The sequence below is a fragment of the Trachypithecus francoisi genome, unplaced genomic scaffold (assembly GCF_009764315.1).
Source record: "Trachypithecus francoisi isolate TF-2019V2 unplaced genomic scaffold, Tfra_2.0 Lachesis_group16, whole genome shotgun sequence".
NCBI classification, from domain to species: domain Eukaryota; kingdom Metazoa; phylum Chordata; class Mammalia; order Primates; family Cercopithecidae; genus Trachypithecus; species Trachypithecus francoisi.
Genome location: NW_022681461.1, coordinates 42,119,201 through 42,131,773, shown reverse-complemented (window position 1 = coordinate 42,131,773; position 12,573 = coordinate 42,119,201).

Below are 12,573 nucleotides of genomic sequence, written 5' to 3'. Positions count from 1 at the left end.
AAATAAACATTGGTTGCAGGGTGGGATGGGAGTTTAGTTTTCATATTTCCAAACATAACTTTAATTTTTTAGAAACAATGCAAAACCAGTGAGCTGATTACAGAAATCTAGCAAAGAGATAAGGTTGTCCGAGCTATGGATGAAATTCAGTCATGGAATAGATCTGGGAAGGTGTTGGTGAAGCTTAAGACAGTGTCAGGCTGAGGCCATATGATCTCAATATAGTTGTTTATTCTTTGTAGAAATACAGAATTTCATATCCTTACTTACCCCAGGTGGGGAAATCAAAGCCCATACAAACAATGCGGTAGGGTCAGTACCTCACCTCATTTATACTTCCCATGTATAAGCTCCTAATAATGTGGCATCTGTTGAGTGCCTGTGTTGGGAAAGGCCAGGTGAAGGTGAGAAAGCTATTTTGTACTTTTGGTATTAGGAAAGAAATGCCAGGGTGTATTATTCAAACTTAGGAAAGAGATGTCAGGTTATATTATTAAGTGGATATTTTTCAATATTCCAATATTATAAATTTATCTACATAAATTATATTGCTAAATGCAAACCTGATGATTCAAAGTAATAATTTGAGGCCTAAGGAAGAAAATGTGAGATAAAATTAGCCTTAATGTCAAATGGTAATTAACTCTCACATAACTGTGGAGGAGTCTGAACCATAATATCAACAGTGTGAACTTACTAATAACCAACTAAGTTGAGTTATCTATACTGGTCTTTAGCTGAGTCCCTTTGTTTGTTATTAGTAAACCTATGATCTCGTTAGAACCTAAATTGTTTATCATCATCAGAAAGATCACTTAGTCTCTGTTTTAGTGCAAATTTATATAAACCATATCCATGTAATTGATGAAAGCTCAGAAACTCAAGAAAGCCTAGCTAAATCTATTATGAAAATTAAAAATTAAATAGAAGCAAACAAAATATTAAATATCTCCTCATTCTATTCTACTTCATGTAAACTTCCAAGAATGTTGGAAATTTTCAAAAGTTGAGAAAAACTTTTCAGAATTCTACACCTTTTATGAGTAGTTGATCAAATATATGTATGTATATATATATATATATATATATATATACATACACATGTATATGTATATACACACTACTTAGTTGTATTATGTTATTTTTTCCACACGGTATTTTTAGTAAACTTTTAATATTAGAACATTTTTAGATTTTCAAAAACATTATGTAGATAGTGTAGAGTTCTCATGTATCCTATGCACAATTTCTCTTATTGTTAACATTTTATTTTTTGTAGGCACTATTTGTTTTTAATCAACTTTGAATTTTAGAGTTTTTTAAAGATTTACAAGAACAATTCAAAAATAGTATAGAGTTCCTATTTACCCTACACTCAATTTCGCCTATTGTTAACATTTTACATTAGTTTAGTACATTTGTCACAGTTTATGAGCCAATACTGATACATTATTATTAACTGAAGTTTATCCTATATTCATATTTCCTCAAATTTTTACCTGTCCTATTTTTCTGTTGCAAGATTCCACCCAGGATATCACATTACATTTTGTTTGCCTTAGGCTCCTCTTAGGAAGTTTCAAGGAATTCTTAAAATATCTATATATCTATATCTATTGATATATCTTATATACATATATAATTCTGATGTGTGTATATATACATATATGTATATATGATGTGTGCATTGTTATGTGTATATAGCTCATTCTTATGTGTATATGTATTGATTATGTGTATACAGATTATTGCCATACACATACATATCTAATAATGTATGTGTGTATATAATGTATATAAATATAAATACAATATATATACATCATAATAAAATATGTATATATGTATAATGCTTATATGTATATACATATGTACATTAAATAATGTATATAATACATACAATATAGTGTATGTATAATAAATAAAAATAAAGTGTAATATAATAAATCTAATATAATGTACATATGTACACATACATACATGTGTAATATGTGTGTGTGTGTGTATATATATTCATGTGTATGGCTCTGGCTTATGGCTTAACTTTCACAACAACCATATACAATTGAGGCCCATTTTACACTTGAGGAAACTGTAAAATAGTAAATATCAGAATACATCATAAATAAAAGTTATTTTCAACATCATCTTACCTTGGGTAAGTGTTTGTATTTCATTTGCCCACTAAGAGGAACAAAGCATTCTCATATCCAGTATTCCTACACTTTTGTTTTTCCTAGAATCTATAAATATATAATTGGAGAAGAAGCTGTCATGATTTACAAACTAAAGGCTCTCTAGTATCTACAGGAATCTTCTATAATTGCAGATGTGTGTACACAGTATTATCATGTAAAGTATTTTCAAATTATTTGTAGCTGTTAATCAGTCCTGGCACTTGGAGGAGATTTACGTGTTTTGAAAAGTACTGCAAGTGCCCCTACTTGTGGAAATAATATCTTTCAACATTTTCATTTGCTGTCCTGGCCAGATATTGGATCCTACAGAATTTGCCGCTTAGAGTGCCTTTAATGAACTTACTGTATATACTTGAAGGCTGAGTAAAAAGAGAAGCTGGAGAAAATGGAGAATTACCATACAAAACTAGACTGTCAGTTCCAATTTAGATCCTTCTACTCCTGGTTACTCAGGGTTAAGCAGGTCCACCTCAGAGCTGCTGCTACAGGCGAGCAGTTCCAGGAGTGGTAAGTAGCTTGGTCATGCCATTTCCAGGATATCTTTCTTTTGCTGCTGATACGGCATGGCTCACTTCCCACAGCCAAGTTTATCTCTGTAGTAAGGCATCAGTACAATTTAGTGTCATAGGCAATTTGTATTGGATCAGTTCCATTCTGGCTTAATAGAGCAGAATTTTGACATTATTATGAAACACATTGTAAAAGTTACAAAAAAAATCCTGTCTGAAGACGTAAAATAATTTGACATTTCACTCTGTTTGCTAGAAGAGGCCAAATTATAGATTTTCTTTTTAATGTTGAAGAGTTGATTCACTTCTCATTAATTAAATGTCCAGCGTCTTTGGAATTAAGCTGTCAGGTTTTATAAATGGAGCAAAAGGCATTCTAATTTCTCATTCTGAGTATCTTGGAATTTAAATTACACCTCTGGGAGAAGAAGAGAGCATTGCAATTGTGGTTTGACTGTTTGGACATCACTGCAGAAATGAGAGAAGAATGTATTCCTATTACTTTGAGATAAATAATAATGAATTGGGTATTGGCAGCAAGGCATCTCTCAGAGCAGTGCAGTGAACTCGTATGCTGTACCTGGTCAGTGAAGTGAGTGGAGAGAATTCGCACATACCCTTTAGATGATTTTTTGTTATAAATGTATTAAGTGACCCAGAACACAATGTATCTCCATAGAAAATTACAGTTAAAACTGAGACCTTCTTGGTCTCCAAAACCTCATGGCAAACTACTGCAGATGTACTAGAACTGCATCCCCAAATTGAATCAAGCTAGCAAGCATTTAGCAACTATGCAATATATACATAATCATATGCTGAGCACAAAGGAAGAAATAGAAATGTGTTGATTACCAAGGGAACTTTAAAATATACCAAGCACCCAGGAATGTGATGTACAGAGATGTCAATTAAAGGCAGCATGAAAACAAAAGAATTAGAAAGTATGTCAGAATTTGTGTTATGTAAAATGTAGAATTTTAAATAGGCCTTGAAGAAAACGTAGGAGCCAAATTATTAGAAAGAAGAGAAAAAGGGAACTTTCCCACGAGATTATCCAATATTAATTAATTTCCAAAACTCCCTAATAGCAACAAGTGCTTGGAGGGAATGTAAGAAGTGATAGATAGATAGATAGATAGATAGATAGACAGACAGATGGATAGATAGATATCCCATGCCGTACCTGCTGAATCAAGAAAGTCACTGGATGGTGAGAGTGGGGTAGGGAATCTATTTTTTTAACAAAAACATAAGTAAACAACCCCCAAACCATTGATCTACTTTTCCACTTTTAGTTTTCTTTTATAGATAGGGTCCAAAAGACTCGTGTACATATTCTTCATGAACCTTATTCTGGCAGTTACTCCTATTTTTTTCTTGAATGCAAAAATATCAGCTTTTATTTACCACTTTACTTATGTTCTTTTCGAGGCCAGGAAAGGTTTCCATGTTGCCAATTCTAATAAAATTGTAAGATTTCATCAGTGAGTGACCAGATGTCCTGGCTGACGTGGGACTCATAGTTTTTCTGGACACAGGATGCCAGTAGTGAAACCAGGAAAGTTTCAGTAAAATGGGACAGTCAATCAACTCCTCTATTTTAAACTGCTTTCTTAACTTGCTTTAAGGAACCCAGAAGTCATATTCCTTTTCCTGCATCATAGCCCACTCTTTTGGTGGATTCTACTTTTGTGATCTCATTTTCTTTTATCCCACACCTCAGTCACTCGGCTCATGCCATGCTGGTCTCCATGCTGCGTCTGGACCACTACAACTAATACTGTTAGAGTATTTGCATTTTTTCTTTACTAATGTTCTAAAGCTGTGCCTGCAGATATCTACTTGACCCTCTGTGTCACTTCATTCACATCTCTGCAGGAGTGTCACCTTAACACAGCTATTGTCTATAACTACACTGTAATATTGCACAAACTTACATATATCACACTGTCTCTATTGCTTTGTTTCTATTTTTAATGAACTTTATCAATATCTGATTTCATTATATTTATATAATAAACATATTTAACATGTTAATATATTTAGTATAAATAAGTATAGTAACTTTAAAGTAATGATTTTATGCTTTCTCCAACAGAATGAAAAATACTGCTTTCCCTCTTTATCACTGTATCTATGTCACTTATGATAGTGTAAAGCAGGTAGTTGAAGTTCAACAGTATTTGGTGAATGAATAAATAAAGATGGCAATGTTATTGACATTACAAAAGTCAATACCAAGTAAGGTGGTGAACAAGAACTCAATTGTAGATACTCCTGATCTCAGAGTCTTGATATTGAAGCACTGCATCACTATGCCTTCTTTCAATCTATAGAATAACTGCAAGTGATGGAGGGAGTGGCTGGCTAATATTGGCCAAGTTGGTTATTTGAAGATTGATCATAAAAGGCAGAGATGCTAGGTTACATGGCAACTTGTGTATAACTTTTTGAGAAACTTTCAAACTGTTACACAAATGACGATACTATTTTACATTTCCACTGTCAAAGTACAAGGTTCAAATTATTTTTCATCCTTGCCAACACATTATGTTCAGTGAAAGAATCCACACACTAACAGTCACGTACTGTATAATTCCATTTAAGTCAAATGTCCAGAATATACCAATTTTAGAGACAAAAAATAGATTAATGATTACCAAGTATTGAGAAATGAAGGCAATAAGGTATTACTGCTATGGAGATGGGGTCTCTTTATGGGAATCTCATTTTTCTCTAGAAAAATGTTCTGGAATTAGATAGTGGTGATGGCTGCACAACCTTGTGAATATACTAAAAGCCACTGAAGTGTACACTTGAGATTTATGGTGAATTATGTGAGGATTATATATTTAAAAAGGCAAAACATGACTGGAGGTTATCAAATAATTGAAATAATTCAATACATTACGTGCTGTTGTTGGGGATTTCTAATTGTGTTTACTGAATGTAATGTCCCCCAAAATACACTTTTGTCTTTTATTTCAACTGATGTATCCCAAATGTCTTGTAGACATGCTCTTGATATTTTCATATTGATACTGTATCCAACAATTTTCTTGAAATTTTTTATTAGTTTGAATATTGTCTTTATACATTTTAATGTTTTTTAATATTGATATGCACATTGTCTACAAATATTTTTCTTTATAGTGTACTTGTATGTACTTTTTTGTCTTATTCTAATCAGTAGAATCTCAAATAAATATTGATTTTGAACTTTGGTATCATATAATATAACATTATGGATTTTAAAGAGGGTATTTTAATATTTCACTTTTAGGTATTGTGTGTGTTTTAGGTTTTTACTAGTTTTTTATTTGGTTTTGGTAATTTCTATAACTACCTTGCTGACTGTTTATGTTTTATGATGAGTTTATCTTTATATCAATTATGGTTTTTGTATTCAAATATAAATTTACAAAGATGTTCAACTAGAAGCAGCAGCAATCAGTGGCTCCCATCAAAAAGAACCACAACAGAGTGTGAATCCTGCACTGGCTACCAAGGTATCCAGGTTCTGTCATCGGAGCTGACTAGGCAACCAGCATGACCCATGGAGAGGAAGGAAGAGCAGTGTGGTGCGGCAGCCCACTGGAGAGCCACATGGGGCAGGGGAGTTCCCGCCCCACAGCCAAGGGAGGCGGTGAGTAAGCATGCCACCGAGCCTGGGAAACCGTGCTTTTCCTATGGAAATGTGCAACCCACAAATTAGGTTTTATTTGTGAGCCCATGCCACTGGGGTCTAGGGTCCCGACTATGGAGCCATGCAGATTCTCAACAACCACTCAGCTACAATCTGCTTAAGCCTGCTGAGCTCCTGTAGGGAGGGGCGGACAGTACCACAGCTGTGGCTACCTGCTGTTTGAGTCATTAGAGCTCCTTGAGAGAGAGGCAGAAACCAACACTGGGACTGATAGCTGCCTAACACACTAAGCTGCCAGGGCAGGGGAAGGGCGGCAGCCATCTCCAAAGCTCCAGGCTGAGCTTTTCCCCTGCTGGAGCGAGGGAGGCTGGACAGCTTGTTCCCAAGAGGTATCCCCCTCAGTCCAACACACTGGCTGTGACGGACTGTAGCTAGAGTGCCTCTTCAGGCCTGACCCTGACTCATCCCTCCTCACTGGCCAGGTTCTCCCTGCAAGAACCCCAATAACTTCAACCAAAGGCTCAAAGACAAGACTCTGATCTCCCAGGGCCTGAGTCCCTAGGGGAGGGTAGGCCACAGTCTCCACAGACCAGCAGACTTAGTCTTTCCTCCTGCTAGTTCTGAGGAATCTGGGGAGCCCAGACAAATGGGTTTCCCTAAAGTGAAGCACACCCCTCCACCAAGGGACAGTCAAACTGTTTTGTTAGATGAGTCCTCTTCCCTGTGCCACCCAACTGGGTGAGACCCTCCAATAGGGTCGTCAGACACCCTATATAGGAGCATTCCTACTGGCATCAGGTTGATGTCCTTCAAGGTCATAGATCCCAAAGAAAAGAGCAGGCACTCATTTTTGCTATTCTGCGGTGACGTCTGCAGAATTGAGTGACATCTCCGGGCACGAGAGTGAACCAGATTTAGGCAGCCTAAAGAAGAGGGACCTGACCATCAAAAGAAAAACAAGCAGAAAGCAACAACAACAGCATCGGTGAAAAAAAATCCCTACAAAAACCCCATCCAAGGGTCAGCAGCTTCAAAGATTGAAACTAGACAAATTCATGAAGACGAGAAAAAATCAACAAAAAAATGCTAAAACCCAAAAGGCCAGAGTGCCTTTTCTCCTCCAAATGATTGCAACACATTTCTAGCAGGGGCACAGAACTGGAAGGAGGATTAAGTGGATGAACTGACAGAAGTAGGCTTCAGAAAGTGGGTAATAACCAACTCCTCTGACCTAAAGCAACACGTTCTAACCCAATGCAAAGAAGCTAAGAACCTTGATAAAAATTTGCAGGAGCTGCTAACTAGAATAACCGGTTTAGAGAGAAACATAAATGAACTGATGGAGCTGAAAAACACAGCACAGAAACTTTGTAATACATACACAAGTATCAATAGCTACATCGACCAAGCAGAAGAGAGGATATCAGAGTTTCAAGACCATCATGCTGAAAAAAGTATGCAGACAAGATTAAAGTAAAACGAACAAAAAGGAATGAACAAAACCTCAGAGAAATATGGAACTATGAAAAAAGACCAAACCTATGATTGATTAGAGTACCTGAAAGAAATGGGAAGAATGAAACCAAGTTGGAAAACATACTTCAGGATATTATCCAAGAGAACTTCCCCAACCTAGCAAGACAGGCCAATATGCAAATTCAGGAAGTACAAAGGACACCACTAATATACCCCACAAGTAGATCAAACCCAAGACATATAATCATCAGATTCTCCAAAGTCAAAATGAAAGAAAAAATGTTAAGGCAGCCAGAGAGAAAGGCCAGGTCACCTACAAAGGGAAGCCCGTCAGACTAACAGCAGATCTCTCAGCAGAAACCGTACAAGCCAGAAGAGAGTGGGAGACAATATTCAACATTCTTAAATAAAATCATTTTCAACCCAGAATTTCATATCCAGCCAAACTAAGCTTCATAAACAAAGAAGAAATAAAATCCTTTCCAGACAAGCAAATGCTGAGGGATTTTGTCACTACCAGGCCTTCCTTGCAAGAGCTCCTGAAGGAAGCAGTAAATATGGAAAGGAAAAATCAATACCAGCCACTATAAAAACATACCAAAATATAAACACCAATGGTGCAACAAAAAAACTTCACCAAATTGTGTGCAAAATAACAGATAGCATTATAATGAGAGGATCCAATTCACACATAACAATATTAACCTTAAATGTAAATGCGCTAAACAACCCAGTTAACAGACACAGACTGGCAAATTCGATAAAGATTCAAGACCCATTGTTGTGCTGTAATCAGGAGACCCATGTCACGTGCGAAGACACACATAGGCTCAAAATCAAAAGATGGAGGAAAATCTACCAAGTAAACAGAAAGAAAAGAAAATCAGGGGCTGCAGTCCTACTCTCTGACAAAACAGACTTTAAACCAACAAAGATCAAAAAAGACAAAGGGCATTACATAATGGTAAAGGAATCAATTAAACAAGAAGTGCTAACTATCCTAAAAATATATGCACCCAGTACAGGAGCACCCAGGTTCATAAAACAAGTTCTTAGAGACCTACAAAGAGGCTTAGACTCCAACACAATAATAGTGGGAGACTTTAATACCCATTGTTAATATTAGACAGATTAAGACAGAAAATTAACAAGGATATTCAGTACTTGAATTCAGCTCTGAATCAAGTGGACCTAATAGACATCTACAGAACTCTCCACCCGAAATCAACAGAATATACATTCTTCCCGGTGCCACAAGGCGCTTATTCTAAAATTGACCACATAAGGAAGTAAAACACTTCTCAGTAAATGAGAAATAACTGAAGTCATAACAAACAGTCTCTCAGACCACTGTACAATCAAATTAGAACTCAGGATTAAAAAACTCAGCCAAAACCACACACCTACATGGAAATTGAACAGCCTGGTCCTGAATGATTACTGGGTAAATAATGAAATTAAGGCAGAGATAAATGTTTTTTGAAACCAATGAAAACAAAGACAATGTACCAGAATATCTGGGACACAGCTAAAGAAGTGTTAACAGGGAAATTCATAGCACTAAATGCCCACATCCGAAAATTAGAAAATTCTCAAATCGACATCCTAACATCACAATTAAAAGAGCTAGAGAAACAAGAGCAAATAAATCCAAAAGCTAGCAGAAGACAAGAAATACCTAAGATCAGATTCATTAAAATAAATGAATCCAGGAGCTGGTTTTCTGAAAAAGTCAACAAAATAGATAGACCACTAGCTAGACTAATAAAGAAGAAAAGAGAAGAATCAAATAGACACAATAAAAAAGGGCATATTACGACTGACCCCATAGAAATACAAGCTACCATCAGAGAGTACTGTAAACACCTCTACAAAAATAAACTAGAAAATCTAGAAGAATTGGATAAATACCTGGACACATACACCCTCCCAAGACTAAACCAGGAAGAAGTCAAATCTCTGAATAGATCAATAACAATTGCTGAAATTGAGGCAGTAATCAATAGCCTATCAACCAAAAAAGCCCAGGACAAGACAGATTCACAGCCAAATTCTATGAGAAGTACAAAGAGAATCTGGTACCATTTCTTCTGAAAATACTACAAACATTTGAAAAGCAGAGACTCCTCCCTAACTCATTTTGTGAGATCAGCATCATCCTGGTAACAAAACCTGGCAGAAACACCACAAAAAATGAAAACTTCACACCAATATCCCTAATGACCATTGATGTGAAAGTTCTCATTAAAATATTGGCAAACCAAATTCAGCAGCATACTGAAAAGCTTATCCACCATGATTACATCAGTTTCATTCCTGGGATGCAAGGCTGGTTCAACATATGCAAATCTATAAATGTAACCCATCACATAACAAAAAGCACATGACTATCTCAATAGATGCAGAAAAGGCTTCCAATAAAATTCAACATCGCTTCATGTTAAAAATTCTCAATAAATTAGGTATTGATCGAACATGTCTCAAAATAATAAGAGCTATTTATGACAAACACAGAGCCAATATCATACTGAATGGGCAAAAGCTGGAAGCAGTTCCTTTGAAAAGTGGCACAAGACAAAGATGCTCTCTCTCACCATTCCTATTCAACGTAGTATTGAAAGTTCTGGATAGGACAATCAGGCAAGAGAAAGGAATAAGGAATATTCAAATAGAAAGAGAGGAAGTCAAATTGTCTCTGTTGGCAGATGACATGATTCTATATTTAGAAAACCCCATCATCTCAGCCCAAACAATCCTTAAGCTGATAAGCAACTTCAGCAAAGTCTCAGGATACAAAATCAATGTGCAAAAATCACAAGCATTCCTATACGCCAGCAATAGACAAGCAGAGAGCCAGATCATGAGTGAACTCCCATTCACAATTGCTACAAAGAGAATAGAATACCTAGGAATACAGCTAAAAAGGGATATGAAGGAACTCTTCAAGGAGAACTACCAACCACTGCTCAAGGAAATAAGAGAGGACACAAACAAATGGGAGAACATTCCATTCTTATGGATAGGAAGAATTAATATTGTGAAAATGGCCATACTGCCAAAAGTAATTTGTGCTATTCTCATCAAACTACCATTGACTTTCTTCACAGAATTAGAAAAAAAACTACCTGAAATTTCATACAGAGCCAAAAAGAACCCATATAGCCAAGACAATCCTAAGGAAAAAGAACAAAGCTGGAGGCATCATGCTACCTGACTTCAAACTATACTACAAGGCTACAGTAACCAAAACATCATGGTATTGGTACCAAAACAAATATATAGATCAATAGAACAGAACAGAGACCTCAGAAATAACACCACACATCAACAACCATCTGGTCTTTGATAAACCTGATAAAAACAAGCAATGGGGATAAGATTTCCTATTTAGTAAATAGTGCTGGGAAAACTAGCTAGTCATATGCAGAAAACTGAAACTGAACCCCTTCCTTAAACCTTACGCAAAAATTAACTCAAGATAGATTAAAGACTTAAATGTAAAACCCAAAACCATAAGAACTCTCGAAAAAAAAAAAAAACTAAGCAATACCATTCAGGACACAGGCATAGGCAAAGACTTCCTGACAAAAACACCAAAAACAATTGCAACAAAAGCCAAAATTGACAAATGAGATCTAACTCAATTAAAGACCTTCTGCACAGCAAAAGAAACTATCATCAGAGGGAACAGGCAACCTAAAAAATGGGAGAAAAATTTTGCAATCTACCCAGCTGACAAAGATCTAATATCCAGAACCTATAAGGAACTTAAACAAATTTACAAGAAAAAAAACAACCCCATCAAAAAGTGGGCAAAGGATATGAACAGACACTTCTTAAAAGAAGACATTTATGGCCGGGCGCGGTGGCTCAAGCCTGTAATCCCAGCACTTTGGGAGGCCGAGACGGGCGGATCACGAGGTCAGGAGATCGAGACCATCCTGGCTAACCCGGTGAAACCCCGTCTCTACTAAAAAATACAAAAAAATTAGCCGGTCGAGGTGGCGGACGCCTGTAGTCCCAGCTACTCGGGAGGCTGAGGCAGGAGAATGGCGTGAACCCGGGAGGCGGAGCTTGCAGTGAGCTGAGATCCGGCCACTGCACTCCAGCCTGGGCAGCAAAGCGAGACTCCGTCTCAAAAAAAAAAAAAAAAAAAAAAAAAAGAAGACATTTATGTGGCCAACAAACATATGAAAAAAAAAAAAAAACTCTTTACTAATCATTAGAGAAATGCAAATAAAAACCACAATGAGATATCATCTCATGCCAAACAGAATAGTGATTACTAAAAAGTCAAGAAACAATAGATGCTGATGATGCTGCAGAGCAATAGGAATGCATTTACACTGTTGGTGGGAATGTAAACTAGTTCAACCAATGTGGAAGACAGTGTGGGAATTCCTCAAGGATCTAGAACCAGAAATACCATTTGACCCAGCAATCCCATTACTGGGTATATACCCAAAGAGATACAAATGCTTGTGTAAAGACACATGCATATGTATGTTTATTGCAGCACTGTTTACAATAGCAAAGACATGGAACCAACCCAAATGCCCATCAATGATAGACTGGATAAAGAAAATATGCTACAGATACACCATGGAATACTATGTAGCCATATAAAGGAATGAGATTATGTCCTTTCAGGGACATGGATGAAGCTGGAAGCCATCATCCTCAGCAAACTAACACAAGAACAGAAAACCAAAAACTGCATGTTCTCACTCTGAAGTGGGAG